This window comes from Anopheles gambiae, chromosome 2, assembly GCF_943734735.2.
Source record: "Anopheles gambiae chromosome 2, idAnoGambNW_F1_1, whole genome shotgun sequence".
Classification (NCBI taxonomy): domain Eukaryota; kingdom Metazoa; phylum Arthropoda; class Insecta; order Diptera; family Culicidae; genus Anopheles; species Anopheles gambiae.
The window spans coordinates 88,131,869-88,156,180 of NC_064601.1; the positions used below are offsets into that span (position 1 = coordinate 88,131,869).

At 44.2% G+C, this 24,312-nt stretch overlaps 1 protein-coding gene across 7 annotated transcripts in view; it reads left to right on the forward strand.

Moving 5' to 3' along the window:
- The window catches only part of LOC1276378 (prominin-like protein), a 42,364-nt gene that overhangs the window by 1,415 nt on the left and 16,637 nt on the right, over window positions 1–24,312 (forward strand). For 6 of the 7 annotated variants that reach the window (XR_009764871.1, XM_061645174.1, XM_061645175.1 and 3 more), the window contains exon 2: window positions 18,118–18,137. The exons of the other annotated variant lie outside the window; for it this stretch is intronic. The gene's annotated coding sequence lies outside the window, so the exon portion shown is untranslated. The remainder of the gene's footprint in view (window positions 1–18,117; window positions 18,138–24,312) is intronic. 7 annotated transcript variants of the gene reach the window in all.

The window sequence follows — 24,312 nt, forward strand, 5'->3', positions numbered from 1 at the left end:
TTTTTTTTGTACTTCTTCCTGTGACCTCATTTTTTGGGGCATTGCCGAAGATAATGTTGTTCATAACTTTTTTTCGAAGCATTGGTGGATCATTGTTATTTATTGCTTAGTAAAAAAAAATACATTTAAGGTCAATATTATGTATAAGATTTTGCGAAGTTGTGAGAGATAGTTGCAAAATTTACGTGTAAAATGTAGGTTTACCAAAGTATATAAAAAATGTTACAAATTAAATAAAATAAATTTCTATATTGTTATATATTTATCTCTCTTTTTTATCTATCTAATGATAATATTATTTACATGTATATCTTTTATTGTTCAAATGTTATAATAGTTCATGTTTAAACATTTTGTTTCGAATATTTATGGTAGTATTTCATTTTTTATAATTATTACACAATTATTTTTTTTTGAATAAATTTGTTTCTGCCTGGTTGTGTCTTAAATTATCTGAATATTTATGATAGTATTTCATAATATTTTTACTATGAATTCACTTTTTTAATATATTTGTATCTGCCTGTTTGTGCCTTATTATCTTCAACAATGCCTAGGGAATGGGATTTCTTACATTTATAATGGTCAGTTGAGCTGCAATTATGTTGCAATGACTATTGTTAATTGATAATTGTTATTATGTATGTATTTAAATTAAATGTAAAACTAAATTTAAAATTGAATTTAAACAAACAAAAATTACAAACCATGATAAGATTAAACAAACGTTTGACAACACGAACTTCTCAGCTTTCAATATAAACTCTTGAGTTAAACGATTGAATGTCAGTATGTATTTTAGCAGCTAGTTTTGCATTGTAAGCCAGTAAAAGTTATAAAAAGGAAGGCTGGTGTAGCTTGAAGTGTTCCGACAGGTTTCCAAATATCCTTTTACTGGATACTGTTAGATGGTCAAATATTATGATCTTGTAAGGTGCACAATAATAAGATATTGGAAACTCAACAAAAAACCTTATGACAATTTTATGACTGAGTTTTTGGAACACTCAAGATATCCATAAAAAAACTCTTTCCGATCGCTACCCTCCCAATATCGATCGTGTAAATCGGTAGCGTTTGATGTCGCCCAGAGCGCTTGAAATTTACTGAACAGCAAATGGCACACTTTGAAGATTCGCGAGAAACCGCTGAAGAACTTTGCAGTGTCATAAACTGATCCAACAAATTCGGAACCCACCACGCACTGGCGATTGCGCATTGTCGATGACTGGGCAATCGTCACCTACCTTCCCTTCCCTACCTACCCCTGGTTCAAAGCAAATTTTGCCTTCCGCGTGTGTTTCCGTCGTACGGCAAATAGAATAACAAAAATCACGACGCACCAAAACCTTGAACCTTGAGGTAAAAAATAAAAAATACAGAACCCAAACCAGCCCCCTTTGCGTTCTTGATGCATCATCACACAGCTCATCGCGCATTAATTGGTTTCAAATTTACGATTTTATTACGCTGGCGAAGTGTGTGTGTGTGTTGCCGGTTGTAGTTCAATAAACTGACCCCAACCGCCCCAATGCAGGAAGTAGCGGCTGAAGGTCTTCCCCCGCTTCCCCATTTTCCAACAAAGTTTTTTGTTTTTTTTTTTTGGAGCTTCACCACCATGCGTTAGTGTCGGGCGGAAAATCAAAGTTCTTTTGTTTGATTGGTTTCGTTCTTCGGGGCTCACTTTTTCCTCACTGTCGTAAAGCGACGATGGCCTACATTGAACGATAGTGACGATGATGGTAACGGGTAGAGCCTTGGTTGCCTCCTTCGAGCCGGAAGTATAAATTACAGAATTAAATCTTGGCAGAAGCGCAGCACACAGTGATTGGTGGTTGGGATTTCCAACGTTTGCTGCCGGCTTGGATTATTATTGCGATTCGATTGGGATTAATTAGTGCTGGGGAGGGGTTTGAACATTGTTGTAACACAATCGTGTTCAGTTCATTTACTGCCAGCCGCAGTGGAGGAAAAGTATTGATTCGTGATTTTTAATGGAGCATTTCATTTTGCATGCATCATTTAGATAAAAGCGTTCCATCTCCATGCGTGCATAACGACCCAATGGTCCTGCCTGTGCCAGGCGTGAAATCTTGTTGCATTCTGACACAACACCTTCCCAGTGATATCGAAATGCTTCGGTGTGAAAACGTGTTCAACCCTTCAAAAATGCAAACGTAGACACCTTGTGTATGTGTTGACGGTTTTTTTTTCTTCTAAATTTTGAATTTACCTTCAGTGGTGAACGAAGAAATGTTAAGAGTAAAAACAAAACCCTTAAAAATGAAGGATGAAGCGTGCAGATAGTGGAATTGGATCGGTAACACGTTTGGTGTGAGGGTTCATATAATCAACAAGTTTTTTTTATGGGTAAAAAAGGAAGGCTTTTGAACGAAGGGAAAATGTGTTGAAAGGTTTCATTAGTGGTGATATTTTTTACAGCAAAAAGGCAAAAAGTGGTCAAAATACTACTAGTAGGATTTAAAAAAATGGCAAAACACGTAGGGAATGATTTTGAGTTTCAGCATAAATCATTGACACACAATCATTTTTATGTAGCCGAGAAACTGCCTACCTTATGTGCCATTAGTTCTTACTTTCATTGTCGAAGCGCTCTTCCAAAAACCCAACCGACCCTCGTCCCCGAAGAAGGTCACGCAATGTTAAAGTCCATGAAAATATTAAACCTGATAGTGGGCGAAAAAAGGGTTACACGTTTCAATTTCCAGATAAGTCCCGCCTGGAATGATTTGCCTTGTGTCGAACGAAATAGTGCACCCGGGGCAGCGCACAAACAAAGGACACTAGAATGGAGAATTTTATGACAGCACAAACCACCTACCCAACGACCCCCCCAATGTGGTGGTGACCTGGTTTTCGGAGCTCTGTCGATTCTGTTGTTACTGGCGGCGAGATGAAGGACATGGTGGGGAGAATGTCTCGAAGGTCGTCTGGGAGGTATTTTTCGGCTACACTTTGATGAAAGAAAGTGCACGTGAAATGTGCTGAAAATTGAGTTGGTAGAGCAGAAATGGAACGTCTAGGAGTAAGTAGATGTTTTGGATCCTGGTCATGGCACCACAGCACACTTTTGTTACATATTGGAATAGATTCGGACAAATGTGTACAATCCAACCCGTTGTGGCAAAATGATCTTCAAAACGTGTTGAGCACACATTAACATGTCAATCACACCAATGTGTCAGCTTTACAACATCAACAAGACGTATTATACACCACAAAACAGACGTGGGGAGACGTATTTCATTTCCCGTTTTTTTGGCGATTATTATCCATCGCTATCCGATGATCATTTCCATCGGATTAAATCAACACGCGCACGCCGGTGAATGCCCCTCCAACCTGTCGTACATTTTCGACGCTCACGTGAACCGGAAAAGCTCTTACTCCCACTTCCCCTCCCCTCCTTCTTCAATCGTCATCATCCCCGGTCAGTCAAACATTACACCCCGCATTCACGCCCGATACGATATGATCATCTCCAACGAAGCGGAAACTGCTCGGCTGGCCGTGTTGGAGGTTATGTTGCGCCATTGTTTGTCTAATGGTGGTGCCGTTTCAAATACACACTTACCCGAACTGTGTTGTCCCCTGCTTCTAGAATGGAGTGTAACAGTGGGGTAAGAGAAGAGTGGGGAGACATACTCATTTCGAAAGGTTGATTTAGAACTACTTCTGGGTCGGGGCCTGGTTTGGGAGGTGCCAGTGTTTGGAAAGCGGTGCAATTCGTGTCCGCTGCCCAGCATGTTGTTGTTTTGTGCGCGCGGCTGCCCGGTGACAGAAGGAAAGGGAATGAAGAGGGAAACACTTTCCGGGTTTGGTTCGGGTATGTTTTGAAAATTTCGTTCTTTTCCGGGCTTTGTGAACGTGGCCGCGAGATATAGACTGTGGGGCAGTTGTTGTCGTCATCGTGTGCGATAAGCGTGTGCCGACCGATGCGCACAAGTGAGTAGGGAAATTGTAAATAACATCGCACACATACGCACACACACACAACAAACCTTGTCTGTGAACACTTCCTGTGGCTTGGTAGGACGGAATGGGTTGGACAACGGAGATGCACCACGGTTCTCGGTGCGCAAAGTTGCACTATTTGCCATCACAAACAACAAAAAAACGACCAACCTTTTTTGCTTACAAGTGTAAAGGTATACCGCCTGTTTCGTGGCCAGTTGTTTGCTGGCATGCTGTGCATGGGGAAAGGTATTGTTTTGAGAAGTTTTTTTGTTTTGTTTTGCTTGATGTGCCCATGCAAAGTTTTTGCACCGCGAGGAAATGCGGGGGACAACAACACTTTTTAGTTGTTTGGCAAACATTTCGAGCACGGGTTTGCATTTTAATGCTGCTGCTTCAGGTTGGTGGTAGCGCGCAGTAGTGCCTGTTGTCACAGTGATAACATGGTTGCCGGAAGAAGGCACCGTTTGAATGTGTAACGAGCGCGGCAATGAGGCGTGCGTGGGATAAATAATTTAACGCAAACGTTGTCGAAATAATTGTTCATCGGTTTTTTTTGCATTGCCGCGAAATGGAGAAAACAAAATACTTTTGTGGAATAAATTAACTTTTATAATTAGCGAGAAAAGAACGCCTCACTTGATAGTGCTAATGATGTGTGATATATATATTGGAATTCGATGCTCACAGTTTCGATGCTGTATAATGGTGCCGTGGTAACGTCAGTGCCCTCTTGTACTAAACGTCGTGCGATCAAATCTCGTCTGGATCGAATTGGATTTTCCTTAGCAACAACGGACTACTACAAAATCTTGGCCCTTCATATTATATTCGCCTCATTTAGTTTGAAAACAGATATATATATTAAGCACGATGAATGAACATGTATTCAGTGTTTTTTTTTTGTTTTTTTCTTCAACGTTTTCCACTGCAGGCCATGAGCTGTTAGTTTTAAAGGATAATTGCCCCGACAGTGTGCGGGGTTTTTTTCCTTATCTAAAAGAGCCGTTTGCACACACAAAGAGAGAACGCACGCAACTAATAGGCCGTGCACGCATCAAGAATCGCACGGTACTCGGATTCAACTGGAGTCAATTTTTTGTTGTTGTTTTCGGTGCCAAACCATCCATCAATTAGTGCCATTAGCATAAAACCGTTGTTTCGGGTTGTGCTTATGCCTGGTGGGCTTGTCTGCTGTTTTTTTTTTTTTGTGTGGTGCTTGTACATTTTAGCTCATTTTTATGTTTCGATGAACTTGGAGGGCAGGCAGGCTTGTATGTGTGTTCGGCCATGTCCGCCAACATGAAGGTAGACTTGCCCCCGTGTACGCTTACGCTGCTATGCATTAATTTGTCCATCTGATGGACTGAAGCTGGCCAGTGCCTCGGTTTGACCATGGCATTGGCGGGAATGGTCATTTTCATGCCAAACATGCTTTTATGTGTGGGGCCGTCCATATTGTTACCGGTTTCGTGGTGGAAAAACTGGAACCGAAAACGGTGAAGGACACGCTGATTCCATCGTCTTCCGGAGGTTAAATTCCGGTTTTGTTTTGGAGTTTTGGGGTTTACCTACGAGCTGCTTATGAATCACGGGAGTGTGACAGGGTTTTTTTTCAATGTTTTCTTTATGCTTATACGAAACTCAACACCAATTAATACAGCTTTAAAATTAAAAAAAAAAACGAATTCCATTATACAGGGAATTGTTCACGAGATTTCCCAACTTCCAGCTTATAGCCAATCTAATCCCTCAGAACTGCTTCGTGCAGTCGCAGCCGTGTCATCATATGCGCTCATAACTCTTACGAGATGCGGTGACGCTTAGCACAGGAACAGGTTTTCTTCGCCATCTAACCTACAGCATCCATGGTCCCGGTTTTCTAGCGGGCGACACGTAGACAGATAAAACAGATACTTCCATGGGCCATCGTGGGGACCGTACCATAGGGTGAGAGAGCGAGATAGAGTCATCGTGAAGGCATGTTTCTAGTGTCTAGGAGGGAAAAAAGTGTGCCAACTAGCAGCTGAGAAGGTGTGTATACCTTTTTTGCTCGATGAGAAAGCCACACTCATTCTTCCGGAGAGCTATCTTTACTCGGGGAAAGATGCCGCCATCTTGTCCACACTCGACACTAATCGCTCGGGCCACTTGTAGAGGGGGGAAGGGGAATTGTGAGCTGAGCTGAACACTTCAAACTTCTTGCCACGCTGCTTTGCATTTTGGAAAGTGTGTCAGAAAAACGCTGCCCGAGAGGAGCAGGCGAAGAAGGTAGAAAGGGCTCAGTCGACGTTTCGGGGTAGCCCATCGGTTCTCGAGCACGAACTGCTGCATACAAAACAACACACACACGTACACCAGGGGCGCTTCTGCTCAATCCAACGACAACTCAAAGGGCTGTCATCGATGGCTTCCGCCACAAGACAAGACAATGCTTCTTCGATGGTTCTGGCGATGCTTTCGATCGAACGAAATGAAATGCATCGGAATTGGAATGGGCCATATAGTGCAGGAGAGGGCGTCTAGTCCTTCCCAGACTACAAAGGCAGACGAAACGTGTCAACTGCTCAGCAACAACAAAAAACTAGCAGCGCTCCCAGGGCATTGAACGTCCAGACGCTCGTCCTGGCGCACGATGATGTCGCCTGCGCTCATTTAACTTTCCGACCACGTGCCTGCTGGTTGCTTTCCTCTTTTCTGCGGTGTGTGTTCGGTTGCAGTTTTTGCGCCGTTTGTTTTTGCAACGAAAAAGGGCATCGATGACGACCTCCGGTACAGTGTGGGGAATAGAGGAGAGTAAAGTAACGTGTAGGATGTCAGAGCAGCAGCAAGACGGTGCCGTTAGCGATGATTAACGTAACTGTTCTTCAACCTGTTCTGCGCTCTGGCCGTTTGCTGTTGTGAGTCAACCTCCCCGGGAGACACCATCTTCTAGGCGAAAGACATGTCTTTTACCGTCCATCTCCCCCTGGTTCTTGCGATGGTGACTCATCGGCGTTGTTGTGGTGGCCAAAATAGACGCATTGACCGAATTTCACGCACCGATTTGAGCATTTTGATGATGATGCATGCGGTGTGCAACTGCGCCGTGCAAAACAAAAACCCATTTGATGCATCTCTGTGTGTATCAAACTCAAAGGGTCGATGGGCCCTGACTGTTTGACTGTGTTGACATGGTTTCGTTTTTGTGTGTGTATGTGTTTCGTATCTTCGTGCAGATTTTATTGCTCCCCATTTTGTTGGGCCTATTGTAGTTTAAAACCCTTCCTCGACTCTTCTTTTGCCCGCCCGCGTGTGTGTGTGGGTTCATAATTTCTGTTTCTTCTTCCACTTTGGGGAGAGCTCCCCCAAAGCCACCCTATTCTGAAATGGAGCAGCGTGCGGTGGATCGCGTGTTACAACCCGATATAAGATGGCTCCTCCATACCGAAAGTGCGCCCTGAAATAGCGCCTATATGAACCGAGGGGAGGGCGGTTGGGGATAATTTAAAAGTGCGCCCTCGGTAGAACGCGAAACCAAGCCGACAGGGCCGATGTGGGCCATCACACCAGTGAGGGTGGGGAGACGATGATGAGAGGCACTTGTTTGGCCAATATCAAAATGGGCGACAGGGCTTCACGTTTCACCGTGAGGGATGGATGGAGGGAAAAAACTGGCAGAACAGCGCGAGTTTGATGTGCTGTGGGAAGCGGAAGGAGCGAAGCGGGCAACTACAAAATGGGTCTAATTTTACTGTGCTGCTGCTGCTGTTACTCCCCTCTTCCGATGGCGCAGACATTACTTTGTGGAGTGAAGTTGATAGGTGGAAGAGCGCGAACGCGGGACGCTTCATAAATGATGATGATGGTGGTGACCGGTCATTTACCCTTTTTTGAAATTACATGTTCGCCCTGTTAGTGGCAAAGGGTGCTCCGGTTTTAGTGGTTCTGGAAGAGAACAGAATAAGGGTTACAAAATATATCGAAAAAAAGGTGTAAATTGATTTAGCGTGTTAATTAAATCTTTGCATAGAATGCCCTATCCTTTTTGTATTTAAAAGGTATAACAGTTACCTTAATAAGTGGGGCCAAACGTGCCAATGGTTGATGAAGAGCACTAAAATACTCTCTTTAAGCTAAATTTAACGACATTGAGTTATGAATCCGGAAAGGACAAATTCTCCAGCCGTTTCCAAGGTTTTTTGAACTAACTTGTTTCTAGTTTTAGAAGAACTAGTCCAAAATCCTTTGAGTTGTAAACATAGTATTTTCCATTTTTTCTCTAATTATTGCCCTTATGCATTACAGACATTTTCATTCATTCAATCGTTGCATTCAAAAAAACCAATAAAAATCGAAAAATTATTCTTTCTTGTTATATTTGGAATTTTCATTTGTAATCAATAAAAAACGTAAAAAATAAATCATAAATAAATCAACTATATTTAAAAAAATGCCGCTCTATTCCTTTTCGAACACTTATAAATAAAGTAGCTATATTCACACCAATACAAACTGCCCCACCATTAGTAAATGGTAATCTATTGCAAAAAGCATTCGCGCAACTTCATTCATTCTTGCTTTCCACAAAGCTTTGTCTTTTCGTGTTGTTGTCCCCATGCACGGACACCTTCAGCACACGCGGCCTAAGGTAGATAATGGACAAATCTAACTACGGCCTAACAGTTGGAACAAAAGTGCATGGTAACAACAATGCAAGCAGGCTGTGGCGGGGCACACACATGCTGCGAACGTGTCACCCCACCAAGCCCCCCTGTGAGTTGCCTGGAGGGGTACTGGTGGAAAGCTGGAAGCTTTAAAAGAGATTAAATGAAGCCTGGCACCGATTGTGCAAGTCCGTGTGTGTGTGTACGAGGTTGTGATTCAAACGGAACTGACTAACTGACTAACTGAGTAGTAGTTGTAATAGGAGGGAGGGGAATCATGTAAATTCTATTGTACCTTGGTTCATCGTACGCCAAAGAATCGTGCTTAGAAGGCTGACCAAACACTAAAAAGATGGTAACGGTAGGGTTGCGTGGTTAGAAGAAAGACAAGAGTCGTGTATGAGTGTGTTTGTAGTTAAAATCTTCGTTGAATGCGGATATTTAGCTTTACTTTGTCCGCAGCACACGTGGACCGGTGTAACGAAGAGAAAAACGCAATGTTCTGTACCGTTTAACATTGAACAGAAATAAAAGTAGAGTAAAAAAAGGGGATAATAGTAGCTACTTTTCAAGTAGCACGTCCTTGGACTTAATCCATCTAGTCGAGGGCTCACAGAATGTAATAACGTCAGAATCGCTTTATGCTGCAGGCTGGAAAGGTTTCTAGGATTAACACACAGTTTAGGAGTGAAGCAGCAAACGGTTCCCACAAAGAAACCTTTTGTATTGTTGTGTCTATAAAAAACTGTAACAATCGGGAAGTAGATGAGAGAAGCAGGCATATGTTACAGTATATAATGCGATCGAGACACTTGGATACCATTATCAGCTGCCAGAGAATGAACTGACCATGAACAGGGACATGACGTGTAGTGAAAATCATCCCGATAAAACGCTGCCTGCGCTACCCCAAAACACCCTTCAAAAAGGTTGACCATACATTTGTCAAGTTTTGGATAAGCTCTTTTTTGCGATCGAATCCATCGTGCAAGGTTCTCTGTGCGTAACTTCGTGCACAAAGTTCGCATATGCTTTGTTTCTGCCGCACAATATAAAACGTGTTTCGCATTGATAATACAGCATCCGAGCGACATTATCGGTTATTCTTATCTCACTCGTCAGCACTGCTGTTTTACCAAAACCCCCTTTTCCAAATTGCTTGCTTTTTTGGTGTGTTTTGGGTGGAAAGTTTGCGGGAGAAAGAAAATAAAAATCGATCGAAATTATTAGCTCGTCGCAGACAAAAGCAAAAACAAAAAAATAAAAAGAATAAAGCATCGAATACTGGTGCAAACGGTGAAGTGTTAGTTTTTTAACGCAGTACGCAGTATCTCTCACACATTTATTGACCCCGGTATGCTTCGGGCCAGAGTCAGTGTATTATCCTGCTCTCGGTCCCAACGGACAGCCCGTTGACAGAATTGTGTCAGTCGGAAAGCTTTGTTTTTTTTTCCACCGGAAAATCGCACACGGGAAAAATCGATTTTGCGTTGCAAGAGAGGTAGAAAGAGAGACAGCGAAAGCAATTTTTGGTTGAACCGTAACTCCTCATCTATAGTTTCGACGGGTCCTCTTCGTTAGATATGACGCCCCTGAGCGTGCGGATGATCATCTACTGCGGATGGGAAACGAGAACGCACCATTTTTAGAACGAGGGGAAGTGCCCCGATGGTCAGCAGCGGTTTTAGTGGTGGTAGTAAATTTATTGCTGCTTTTATTCATGAGTGCTGCTGCAGTGCTCTACTCTCCACTGGTCAGTTGGCGCCTTTTGGAGCCGAGTGTGGGAAAGAAGGTCTCGAGCAAACTTTGCCGCTCATCGAATGCATTGCTGCCAAAGTGCATCTTCCAATGTGTACAAGCTGGTACTCGGGTGGGTGTTGCAATCTTCCAACTGTGGTGTATCGGCATCTAGAGACTTTTTTGTTGATTGTTGATGGAACACAGTTTAAAAAGATCGTGTCGATGCAAAGAGTGGAGCAGTTGAGTCGTCCGAGTCGTGGCAATGGGTTGTGACGTGGCCCGTTAGAACCACCACGTCTTGTGCGGTTCGTGTTTGTCCAACCGTAGCATAACGGAATCGACATCAATTGACATTAAGTTGTTAGGTGTGATGGTGGTGTGGATACTAACCGGAGAAGCAAAGGGCAGAACCAGACGGACGACGCTCGGGCTAGCGGCAAGTTAGAGTGTGTGCGTTAGTGCTTTAATTAAATTCTCCCTCTCCCGCCGCGCTGTTTAACTGGTTTTGGAAGCCATGAACGTTACTTTATTTCCACCCCGATCGCTTGTTATATCACATACTTGGAAGAAATAGAAACCTACGATATATCTAGTTGCTGGTGTGTATCTGTGTGTTCTATGAGCAGTTTTATGTTGAAAGCTCCCCATGAAAATAAAAACAAGCTGTAAAAAAGTATATTCATGTGCTTATTACTGTTATGAATATTATTGCTAAACTTCCATTGAAACTTCTTCTCCAAAACGGCGATGAAAAGACCTTTCACACTACTTTCTTCTCCTGTCCTGCAGCTCAAACGCTAAGACCTTTGTTGGTTGTAATTTCATTCTTCTCCTCTCGGGTTTTATTTGGCCAAATTCTGCACTCTTGGAGTTAATTGCATGTGAAAATATTTACCCTGCCTTGAAGGCCGCCGGCATGGAAAGAATATGCAAATCCAGCGCCTTCAAACTTCATTTGTAGCGTCCTCTGCTGCCCAGCCCAACCGTCTACTACCCAGTGCCTCAACCCAGTTTTTCGGTTGAGCGAAATCAAGCGCCTGCACACCAAGAGTTTTACCTCCATCTTGACACGAAGGCATTGCGTTCCGTTTCGAAGCTAGCGCCAGAAAGCGCAAGTGAGAAAAACGCGGCAACGACGATCATCTCACAACGATGCATCCCATCCATTCACAACCTTCACTCCCAATAACACCCCCCCCCCCCCCCCCCCCTGCCGAACCGATGGCAAACGTTGCATTTAGCTTTAATTATAAATTCACCCGTTTCCGGTGCTCCAATTTTGCCCAGCACAAAACCGAAGTCTTTTGTGTGCCAAAGTGAGCATAACGAACGTAAATAATATTAGCGAAGCCGTCGACTCTCGGCAAGAAGGTCCGGTGGGCCGCAATGGTTGGAAAATTTACTTCTCACCTTCTTCTTCGCTTTTCTGGAAAACTCGCTCGTCATGCGCAACGATAAGGTTTTGCAACAAACGCAAACAAAGAGCGGGAAAGATAGGTCGTTTGCGCGATCGTGTGATATGGCTGGTGTGGATGTGGGTGGTCGTTGATGGTAGATCGAACCAGCTGCCCAGATTGTAATGCCACCTGAGAATGAGCGTTTGATTCACCGTCAAGGCGTATGCAAACTTGCCCTGTATGAAGGAGAAGGTGTTGGTGCCACGGTTCGTTGGCTGTAATTGAATGCAAAGCTCAATTACCGCCAGGCACACGGAAAGCGAGAAAAGGAAGCGCTTTTTAGGGAGGGATGAAAAAAAAAGAACTGCAATAAGGGTAGAGGAAACGTAAAGGTATCTTTACTTCGGTGTGTTTGTTAGGCAAATTATAAGATTCCAACAGTGGGCATTTCCGAGCGCGTGAGATATGTTGTATTTTTGGGGGGAGGGGTTGGACGCCCACCGTCGTCCAACGTGATGTAATGGAAAATTGGCAATAGTTGTGCATTGGAGCACGGCGGAAAGAGGATGATCGGTGGTGTTATGTGCGCTCAAACAAAAAACTCAACCTGTAGTTTACAAGCGTAGTGGGCAGAGGAAAGAAGATTGAATTGTTTATTGATTATGTTGTACCTATTGTAACACTTAATTTGACTGACATAAGAGTTAGATATGCTGCAGAAGTGGAGAAAACGTTGACGTTCCCTGTATAAATTGTGTTGATACTTACACAGACTCCAAAACTTCCTTTAATATCTTCGGAAAAAGCCTTTTGCCTGCGTATATTTCGGGTATTGAACTCATACCGCCTGTCTACTTGGACATTTAGACGCTGCGCTTTACCAATGCAGCTAAGAGACTCACGCGTGAGGCGGTGCGAATTCAGCAATATAAGCATGGACGTTAACGATACGATCTCCAAAAAAGACATCAACTACAATGGCATAAAGGCGACTCAAAGGGCTCTACATTGTTGCTTGAGTAAAAAATCTAGCTTTGTATAAGAATTAAAACCTATCCAAACTGTGCAACCGTGCTGTTGTCTTTTTGTCGGGGAATTCGCCTTACGAACCGCTTTCGGAGTACCATTTTTTAAGGTACTAGACCCACGAAACTTGTACCACCGGTGAGAACCAACCTTCTCCCGCCTACAGCTCCCTTCTCATTAGCGCATTTTGATAGCCGTTTGTTTCTTGATCGAGCATCGCGTTGAGTCATACTCTGTAATGGATCATATGGCGTAATTCTGCCGGCGCAAGCCGCATGGGTAAAGTCTGTTGCTCTCGTTGGTCGTTGGTATTTAGTCGACGATCTAAGACATAGGCCACCGAGAGGTGTATCTGTAGGTGGTGCTCTCGACAGTGTAACGCTGCGTTGCGAACGGCTCGGCAACAAGCTGGCAAGGTTGTGGTTTGTGGAGTTGTACAGCAAAAAAGAAACAGAAAGCAACTTTACGGCTCTCCACGACCACGCGGTGATGAGGAGAGGGGTTAAGTTCGCCAACGGAAATCGTCGGAGCCAAAAGCAACCCGTACTGGTTGACCTTGGGCGTAAAGCTCAGAAGTGTTCGTTGTGCCGACTTACTAGGGGTGGAGAGCATTACGGCCTTTTGCTGGTCCATCGGTAGCGGTGATCTTCTGTTGGTAATTTCCCGTCTTTTTTTTCTACCCCCAAAACGCTTCTGCCCTCCAATGGTGAAGGCTCATTCAGCTAATCGTTTATGTTGCAGAGCGAACCTTCCATGCGAACATTAGGAGCAACAAATTGACGGTGCGCGGTTGCATTAAATTGCTGGGTAAGTGTGTGCCGTGGCCGTGCGCTATATTTGCATGTCGTGCTGGGTGGCACATAAATTTGACGAAATTAATCCCAAATGAGCTGTTGATGTGTTGTGGTCGTCTTATGGATTAGTCGCTTAGCAAATTTGCGCGAATGAATAATTGATTCATAGCGCAACCTCAAACGTAAGCTCAAGAAAGTGACAGCTTGGGAAGGTAGGTTGGTGTGGTACTGTATTTAATTGTCCCTTTACCACACACTCACCTGAAGGTCAGCCTGTGGAGTGTTTTGGTTTCTTTAATGTATGTCCAGAGCACGATTTCCATTTCTAATTTGGAAACTTTCTCCAATAACGTCACTCTGGGCCTTGTCCCTTTCACTGTAAGATGTTCATTTGCATTTTGAGCGGGCGCCCTCTGTGTTGTTTGTTTGGTCTAACGCAGCATAAATAACCCAAATGCCGCAGCTACCTTGGTAAGAGGTAGGCGGGAATGAAGATAATCCAAAACACAAGGACCCACAGGGACGGGATTTTCGTCCCTTTGTTGTCGGTAATCCTTTTTGAAATCGGTTGGTACTTTGAGTTGCACTGAGGAGGTACATAAATTGATGTACAGCATGTGATGATCATAAGATGATTCATAAACCTCTGTTCGGGTGTACGAGATCGCTCACGTACACTTTCATACCGCTGCTTAGCATAAAAGAGGTTTCCTGTCCTTCTCTGCAGCAAGGAAGCATGTTCAATGTTGATCACATGTTTGGGCCCTGGCCGCAGCGGGTAAAACCCGCACGCACATGTTTACACACAGACCGACCCACCGACATGTTTGAGAGTGTGTTTACTTGAAGGAAGAAGCTTCGGGACCTAAAGTGTGTTGTGGTAGATAATGAACAACCCGATCTCTGCGTGGGTCCCGGCGTACTCTCGCTCACCCTGTTGCTGCATGCTTGCGGGGAAGATAATGAACTTTAAAATTTGATTGTTTAACCCCAGAAAAAGTAGCTCTGTGTAACTCGGGTTTTTTTTTATTGCTTCACCTTCGCCCAGACTCCGGCAGGCTGGTTAGCGTGGTCAGCCCGTTAATCTAAACAAATCGTTTAATTTTAATAGCTCCGGGATGGGTCCGAAATCTGAGCCCTTTTTCGGATGCGTATTTAACACAAACAAATGGTGCTTAATTTCAAGCTTACATTAACCGACCATTGCGTGTTTGGAGTGCTTGTATTATGCCTTCTGGGTCAATGTTGGCCTGCCCTGATGATTGAAGAAGATAACATTTTAATTTACAATAAAACAGATTAAATAGTGACAGGATTAAAACCGACGCTTGTGGAAAAGCAAATTTTCTCCAAACCTACAAAAGACGTAAGTAACGTAAGCCGTCCGATGGATCGATTTTCACATTTGCCGCAGTAATCTCCCAAATGTTTGCATGCCATTCCGTTTATATATGCCATCAATATTGCAAACCCCATACAAACCGCGTGACGTCAACGTGTAAGTTGATTGTGTTCCTGTGTTTGTGTGCACTTCTCGGTATCGATTTGTGTCACACAGTAGCTGTCTAAATTTGTTTCATCAAATATTTTCTACCACTTTTTTGTTGTTGTTATTGTTGTCGACGACCGTTCACCATGGTACACGTACGTACGAGGCGGCGTTCCAACACGATTAGCAAACACAACGACAAGAGTGATAAAAGCCCCTGTCAATCAGATCGATGAGGCTCCAGCAGGGGAAATCCTTGAGGCTTATCAAACACGGGCAGGATCATCCCATCGGTTTACGGTTGAGTGGGAGTTTCCGGTGCCAAGGGAATGCGATCTTTGTACATAAATGGCCCGGATTAATCGTGTTTTAAAAGTGTTGTGTTTTGTATGCCTCAATCCTGATGAGCTGAACTTGAAGAAATTGTTTTGTTGGGAGTATTGGGGAGTAATCTACCTATGTTATCCCGGATGTTAAAGTAGACAAGGTTAGCCTATATGGCCTACATATTTTTCAGACTCAGTCATAGAGAATGATTGATTTTTACAACACAATCCTTGTTGTTTCTCCGATAGGATACATCCGATCATTGAACGGTACTTATCGCTCTTATCAATGCTATTACGATTCATTTCAATGGGGAGAGTGCATTAAGATAGCTAGAACACACAATCCATTTAAGCCTCTATTCCAAGAAAAAAGTCCTATCTCGTCACTCAGAGTTGGAAAAGTAATAAGCATTAGAAGAATTATCGCTGCATTCCGTGTACCAATTTGTAAATAGAAGTACCTGTTTCTCTTTAGTGTGTTTGTAAGACCACACTGCACTGTGTGTGCGTTGTAAACCTTTCAAACATTTGCCAGTTAATTGCTTTGCGGTCGCCTAAGCACACATAGTGGAACAGTGTAAGAGCCTATACGGTCCAAATAATCATCTGCAGGGGAGTGTATTTCTTTCGACCTTCTTATCAGCACTTGTATTCGATTGTTTGCCATTCTGTTGTTCAGACGCTCAAGATTTGTTCCCTGGCGTAATGAGACGATCCATTCCAATGCCTAGAAAGTGTAGAAAACACTTTTCCATCTTTGGATCTTTCGGAAGTGTTAAGCGAAAACGCCAGGCAAATTGGCCGTCATCAGTCGCGCTACACCGTTTTTCTTGTTTTCTTCTATGTGTGGCCACTTTTGCTCGTAGAGTGGAACAGCTCCCCGTAGCTGATCGGAACAGTGGAGTCTGTGGATGCTAAGTAAACCTCTGCGCGGCACCTGTATGTGGAAGAAGTGCAGAGCGTGAACGCTCCAAGGTTTAATTTTCCCGTGTAATAAAGCTGAAAATCGGATCCTATTGGCGTGGTCCTAAGGCAGGAGGGAAAGACTATCTACAGGCAGGAGGGAGGAGTCGGTGTCGAATCTCCATGATTCCGTCCACGGTGCGTAAATTGCAATGATGATGCGTTTATCAGCAATTTCCTGTATCTGTGCCGTTTGGAGTGGAGAAGTAGGGGAGTACACTAACACACACACACACACACAAACTGTCAGATGGGTCTATCGGTGCCAGTCGTGACACATAGAGGGTCGTCACTTTTTTCGAGACGGTGTAATGCGAGGTCATTGCGGCCTGACGGCTTAGAGAGAGTGAGCAAACACACACACACCTTCGGGATGTTTTGGATTTGGAGCAGCTGGACGGCGGCCCTTTGGTAGTGCTTGCCATCTTTTGCAGCAGCTGTTTAATCAGATCAGTAGCTCCAGAGCGTCGCTCGTGTCGCTGCAGAAGAGCTAGAAACTAATAAAAATAGGAAAAGCAGAGAGTAGGGGGAGAGTAATCAATGAAGCAATCATTTCATTCCACCGTCTAGCGGAGCGTGTTAAAGATGCGTCGTTGCGCGTAGTTCAACAAATCGCTCTACTTCGTGTTACTGTTCACCTCCAATGGTAACGGCGGTACTTGAGTGGTTCCAGTGGGAGCGACTAGGAAACCGGAGGCGAAAGATTCTTCTTCGCTTGGACGGTTCCGAACTCCCACTCGACCGGCACTTTGCATTACCATGAGTTGGTAAGACCGGGGAAGTGTGAGGCTGATTAAATTTACACAAACCCTGAAGAATGCGCGGCATGTGGTAAATATGTGGATGCAAATATGTACACGGTGCGTCCTCTCACTCAACAATCCATAGGGAAATCATTGGACGAGATAGTGAAGAATGTGTAGATAAGATTTTGATGGTAATGGGTAAGAGATTTTGCTAGCTGGACAAGACCAACGGAAAACAGATTCCACTCTGCTGGGATGAAAGAGCAAATGGGCAAGAAATTGGGGTAGTACTCTCCTGTACACTACGCCTTCCGATCGTGGGAAGATATTCGAAACCGTCACAATCTGGAGCTGAGAAAGTGGAACTAACTTGAAGGTGAAGTTGAATTGTCTTCGCACTACCGAGTTTGGTCGGCTGACCTAAAATACACGGGGTCCCCCTTCTCATTATCGTCTCCGTTGTAGGGCGACTCTTTTTTCGATTGGTTAGGCACTAGCTGGTGGTGGTCGACATTAACGTCGTCGACGCTGAATTGCTGAGTGGAAAGTTGTCGCTGCTACCTACCACCGTGTGCTGTGTCGTTTGTTGCATTTGCAATTCGTGTGAACTTTACGGCTACCGTTCAAAACCCGATGTCGTCGTCGTCGTCGTGACAAATCAAGACCCTGGTGGTGGTGAAGTGTTGAAATGAGTAGATTGGTAGCAAACTGAATGGATTTTGTTGTTTTGACAACAAGTGCTTGTAGTTGTTACATGACTGTATAGTTCATTGAATTGGAATTTTGAACACCTTTATAGGCCCTCGGGTTTCTGATATGTTTGCATTTATTGAATTGAAAACAAATGTTGTCGTTGCAATATTCCTTTTGCATGATACTGCGTGAGAACGACAATTGAACAAAATCGATATAGCTTAGTTTGCAGTTCTATGTTTACATACAATTTCAATCAAACATCATCCGCCATTTCTAGCAATGAATTCATAATGTTTCTTTTCTTTTCTTTTTTTAGGCTTGCACCCATTGGACAAGGTGTGTATGATTGCGAAAACTGACAAACTATTCTCTATGAGATTCTGGGATGCATCATGGTAAAGTCCATAAACAAAATCCTCTTTCAAGCATCGTCACTCCCGCGAATTTCTCTTCGTCATCATTAGCAGCAGAGTAGATGCATTTCGCGCCTTCGTCATCAAGCGCCGCGTGATTTCGTCATCTAGCGGGGCACCATTTCCAAACTGGTCGTGGGTCGTCGTGGTGGGAATTTGCATTTTGGTGAAGCAGAAAAGCGCAAAACACCGGCCACGACTAACCAAACCGATGCTCGCGAGGTTGTAACGTGAGCTCTTCTCCCCGTTTGACTTCACCCAGCTCGGCACACAAGCTTAACCGCCAACTTCTGGTTCTGGTTTTCGTATTTTTCGTGTGTTCGTTGTTGGTGAAACCTTGCAAGCGATTACCTAAGCGGGCGAAATGCAGTGTGCGCCAAAGCTGCTGGTGTGCAGTGATATACTATCCGCACACGAGAGGTCACTAGGTCAGAGTGCTGAGGGCTTTGGAGTTCCCGACGGTGCTGAGGTTTCAGTTTAAACCCAATTTCCCAAGCTGATACCGGAGGAGCTTATAGTAAGAGCTTTGCTGGAAATCGTACTCTGCTGTGGAAATCAGTTGTTGAGATTGAAATAGGAATACTCCTAGCAGAGGAACCATTCCTAGTGATAAATTTTTTTTTGGACATTCGGACGATGTGCTCTCCTTGGGAATTGTGGGGAATGATAACTTCGTTAAAATGTGAGTAATGTCCAGTGATATTGCATTGATTCCTTCATATCACGCTATGTGGATTGCTTGTTGAATGTTGCCATCATTCATCACCACTCACCGCTTCTTTTTCTTCTTCTTCATGGGCAGCAGTACGATACCACATCCGGTTGCCTTTTCCCCTCATTACCGTGATTAGCATAGAAACGGGACGGCGGGAAAGAAGAATAATAATCAGCATTTGTGCGTGTCATTTGACGGACGTAGTGTCGTCGATGTCCAGCGACTGTCATCGGGCCGGGCACATGGGGGAACCCACGTTTCACCATATCTCTCAGCACGCAGAGAGAAGCCCAGAATCGCGATATCGGTTGGTGGCGGTGGCGCTGTCGGTAGCTTATCGTCCAGGAGACAACAGGGCGCGCTGATTGCCGCCGCATCTAGTTTCCTCCGCGTTGAGAGTAGCTAAAAAAGAAAGAAAAAGACCTGCTGCTTGTGTGTTGATTGTTGGCATATTTCAACCAGATAACCGAGAGCCGCTTGGGCCTGGTGTGATAGTTAACTTGGCGATGGTGTACCGCCTCGCATGTAAACAGGTGTCCGCGTGTGCCCACAGAATGGCACATACCAGCGACGATGGTTCGTACGAGAATAGATGCAAGATATACTCTGTCCCATGTTGTTTTGTTGCTGGTGGGTATCGTTAATGAAAGACAACAGCCCACGACAACTCAAGGGAATGATGGTACTTTGTTACAGCGCGATCTGTGTGCGTTGTTGTTGTGTCCAGTGCGCTGGAGAGATAGGGTCGTACGATGTTTTTTCCCAATTATTTTCTATCTATTGTGCACGGCTAGCGCTAGATGGGGCCGGAAATTCACTTTCTAAACAATCACGACGACACACACACATATAGGTCCATTAGAAAGTCACGATTTTTAGACCCAGGTGCAGAAGAAGATTGGACATTGAAGGGTTTTTTTTCCTTCTTCTTGTTTTTGCTCCAGAAACAGGGAGAGTGAGTCGTTCAGTGTGAGGTGGCCCTTTTCCGTACGGTGATGGTGCGCCAGAGAAGACTCCAGATCGCCAGTCAGCAGTCATCGCCATCAATATTGAATGAGAAGTAAACGGATAGCCGTGAGGAGTGGTGAAGTGGTGGGCGAAGTTTTGCGTGAAAGTGGCATGAGGGATGGTCGCGCTGGTAATGATGGTCCTGTGTGTCACGTTAGCGGTCCCGGCAGCGTGCTCTGAATGATTGATGAGAGACGGTGTGGTATTGGGGCCGGTGGCTTCTAGCCTTAGCTACACAGTGGTGATTTTGATGTTCGCCTACGACTAGTACAGAAACTGGCTGACAGTTAGCAGTTCCGAGATATTCATCTTTCTGATATTCGTTTGCATTCGGAGCTAACACGAATCGAACTAACAGACAGAGGATAGAAGCTTCTTCTACCGTGATGTGTACCACCTGATGGTTAGATAGCAATGTAGTGAGCATATTTTTAGGATTCATACACTCCCCGAGTTGCGTGCCTGGGCTCTGAAGCCGCAAGATAGGAAATTGAATCCCTCAACAAGGATCAATAAATAATGTGCTCTTTTGGAGAATCGATCGCGACTGGAGTCGGGTCCTCGCTGTGTTAGGCACATATTGAATGTCAAAGGGGAGGATGTGTTGTTGATGAATATTGATAATCTAAAACCAGTGCTCCCTGGGCCCGGTGGTTGTGTGCGTGTGTGTCAGTGCCCCGGCCCTAGTAATCAGTTTGATGTATGCTCCAATGAATAGGAAAAAAGGGGGCGAAAACATGCATTAATTAATATTTCAGCTTTCCCTTTCTACACGTCTAGTGCCTGGCGGTTCTGGACGGATCCGGTGCGACGGAAAGGATGTCTTTCACACTTGAGCTAATAGAAGGGTTGGAAAATGCGTTAAACAGCTTGTTGTAAATGGATTTTTATAGCACTTTTATTGACGAATGGCGACTACTGAAAAGCCTTGTGAAGCAATCCGACATTCTTGGCGAGGTTGCAAAATATTGTGAAATATTTTCAACCTCCTAATGCATGGCTCAACAAAGATGATCCTATGATGTATATGTCCTCAGAACTCAGATTATGCTCATAAAACAGTACCATTCCGTAATGCTTTGTTATGGTACGCGGGCTCGCAGCAAACTGCTGGCGCATAAATTAGTCGTTAAATGATCAACTTGGCACAGTGGACGAACGTTTGGAACAAATGGCGCGGAAACACTCGGCAGGAACTCTAACAACAATTCTCGAGGCGGCGAAAGGTGAGGTTTTAAGCTGATGCCAAAATGACCCACTTTAGGCAAAAGAGAACGTCACAGGCGGCAGCGTCGTTGTGGTTCCTGCCATCGTCATTTCGTGGTTTGGCACTTTCACCTCCCGTGCGTTGTTTGTTGTTGCAAGCGCGCACTTGAGGAAAAGAAAGAAATGAAATAAACAACTCCAATGGCATTTGAATGGGGCGGGATGGGACGAAAAGCTTTTTTTTTTGGCACGCAGAGGAAGCACGGCCGGAAGGTGGTTTGTTCGATGCTCTAAATACGGTGGCGCCTTAACCGCGTCTTTTACTGGCAAAGTTTTGCCAGGGTTGATTGGTTGGGATGGCCTTGGAAAAGAACTGCTGTGAAGGCGAACTGCAAAGAATTGTATTTTATTTGAAATGAAGATATTTAAACTGAAGATTTTATTGTTCTTATCAATAAGTGAGTTATTTAAGCGTGTGTTCTTTTTGTTCTTTACAATTTGCAAAAATACAACAAGTTCATATAATGTGCATTAAAATATAACTCTTATCTCTAACGCATCTTCTTGATCGATCTTGTGGAAAACTGTTGTGCGTTCAGTTATCATTGTAACCCCGTGTGTAACCTATTCACTCAATCAACGATTTTATTGAACCTCGAATGCCTCGTCTCACTGCGTTTTAATCATTAGCGTTATCAGCCTTCGTTGCTCACTATTTATGCCACTCACGGGCAGAGTACCCATCAAGTGCATAAAAGTCATAGCACGCCAACGGCGGAACCATTCCTACGCAGGAAGCATTCTATCAATCTTGAAAGCTGACTCCATATTCCATTGCCGGTGCACTTCAGATGTTGTCGGAAATGGGGGAGAGGGAAGCAAAAAACAAAACCCATCAAAAGCCGATCAAACACGCACTGTCTTGGAGCATAAAGTCACAGTGGAAGTGAAAAAAGTGCATCGGAGACAAACAATCTGAGGTTGTTGCGTTGGTTAGCTTTTGCTCAGTGGCTTTTACACCGTTTGCTGGTCGGTGAAAGGTAATAAAGTTATTGATTTAATTTCCCTTTCCGCCGCAGCGCCTCAAGGCCATCCGGGAGACTGTTGTTGATGTAGGGAAAAGTAAAACGGGGCTGAGGAAGTTGAAAAAACAAAGAAGGAGCCGTGGAATAACCTACATTTTGTGGCGTTAAATGATGGGAAGAGATGAAGTAAAGCTTCTCAATAACATTCAGTTTTAACTTCTGTTTGTTAACTCTTTGACAAGGACGTCAAACCCCAACCATGAACTTTTGAAGAAATTCATAGTTTTTAACCAAACAAATCGGTCAAGTGTGGTCAACTCCTTCGCCCAGCCTAATTGGATGGCGATTTATGTTCCGTTTTCTTTTTCTTTCTAATTATCTTTAAACGTTTTGCTGCCATCGATCAGTGCAGCACGCGAAACAGTGCTCGCCTATCGTGCATCCCTTACGGCACTACAACGGTGATTATCGCTTCACCTACTAATTAGAAGGAATTCGATATAATTAAACCACACACACACAAACAGCTCCGTGGGTGGGTGGAATATCTTGTCTTGCGGCGATTACTTCTGCTCAATTAAAACACCGTCCGTTCAAAACCCATTTTCGATTGCAAATGGGAATGGAACAGTGAAACCAAAACAGGGAAATCATTATTTATGCGACGATTGTGTAGCGTTACCGTTCCCTTTCGGTATTGAATGGATTTTTAAATTTTAAATACACATTTTTCCCTTCAAATCAGGGTTCGGCAAGGTTCACCTATTTGGTCAATTCAATACAAACCTTCTGACAGGTTTTTACTGTTGAAACAGATTGAAAAGTGAGTTTTGCTCCGATTTGGCCGCCTTTAATGAATAGTTAGGTCCACCCCTGTCTCAAGCAATACAATTGCAGTAATTGTAATCCGTGTGTCATATGGGTAAAATGACGAATTTATTTGCTCTGTAATTTTTAATATTATTTTTTGTTACATTTACACTGCACTTCAAAGATGTGTTGGAAAACAAACGGCTGAACAAATACGGTCTTATCATTTGTGAATGAAATCGTCACTGGCGCGCACAGTCAGTCAGTCGCACTTTGATAACGCGGTCGTTTGAAGAAGACACTCGTTGGCGAGAGTTGATAATAGCTACGGGATTGGTTCAATATGGTGTGTTTAGCTTCGCAACGTGACACACTCCATTAATTGGAAGGAGTGAAATGGCTATGAATCATCAGAAATACTTTCCGGGGACTTTTCCCTTTCGTAGTGTTAATTTTTAATGTAATTTGTCGGTCGTTTTCTTCGTTTTTTGTTGCCGCAACGAAATCAAGAGACAACTCCCGCATCCGAAATACTTGTTAATTGCTAAATATTTATGATTCACACGTCCCAGGCGCTGTGCAGTCGTTTATGCTTACAACATTGCCTCTTCCGCGTGCATTAGCATGTGCCGCTTATCCACCGTCTGGCGCGCGCTCAGCATCGAACTAATTGGCCAAGAACGATGCATGGCACTGCAGATGAAACTATTTTCTCATCAACCGTACACACACACATGGGAAAGAAAAGACACACACTCTCAAACGTATTGCAGCTGTCACAGCAGCGCGGCGGATGGGCGAACATGTTTGGGTTTTTGCTGCTGTTTTATTATTTTTGTTTCTCCTCATTGCTCTGGGAGTTGTTGGGTTATGTGTTAGCTTGCTACATTGCATCCGCGCCCATGATGAAACGACCATTTCAAGTTCCTTCCCATCGCTCTCACTCTCTCTGTGTGTGGATATGGTGAGTCCCATCGATGCAGGAGATGATCACTAGCCTGGCAGGGGAGCTAACCAATTGGGTTAAGGGGTAGGAAAAAAACATACACACCATGTTTATGTTTTGCTTTCAAGACGGACTCAACGGACGGGAAGAATACGGACAGCAGCATGCTGCTCATATATGTGATAAAATATCGCTTAAAACCCGCACCAGTAAACGGAAAGAAAGGCAAACGGATGAGACAGAGAAGTAATGGGCCCGGCGGCACAATACGCTCACTCTGCTCGGCGTAATGGGAAATGTGGACGGCTCTACATCACACAGTTTGGTGGACCCAAATCAATTTCCCAAAACCCCCTCCGGGGAGGGGTGGGGGGGGGGGGGGTTTGCA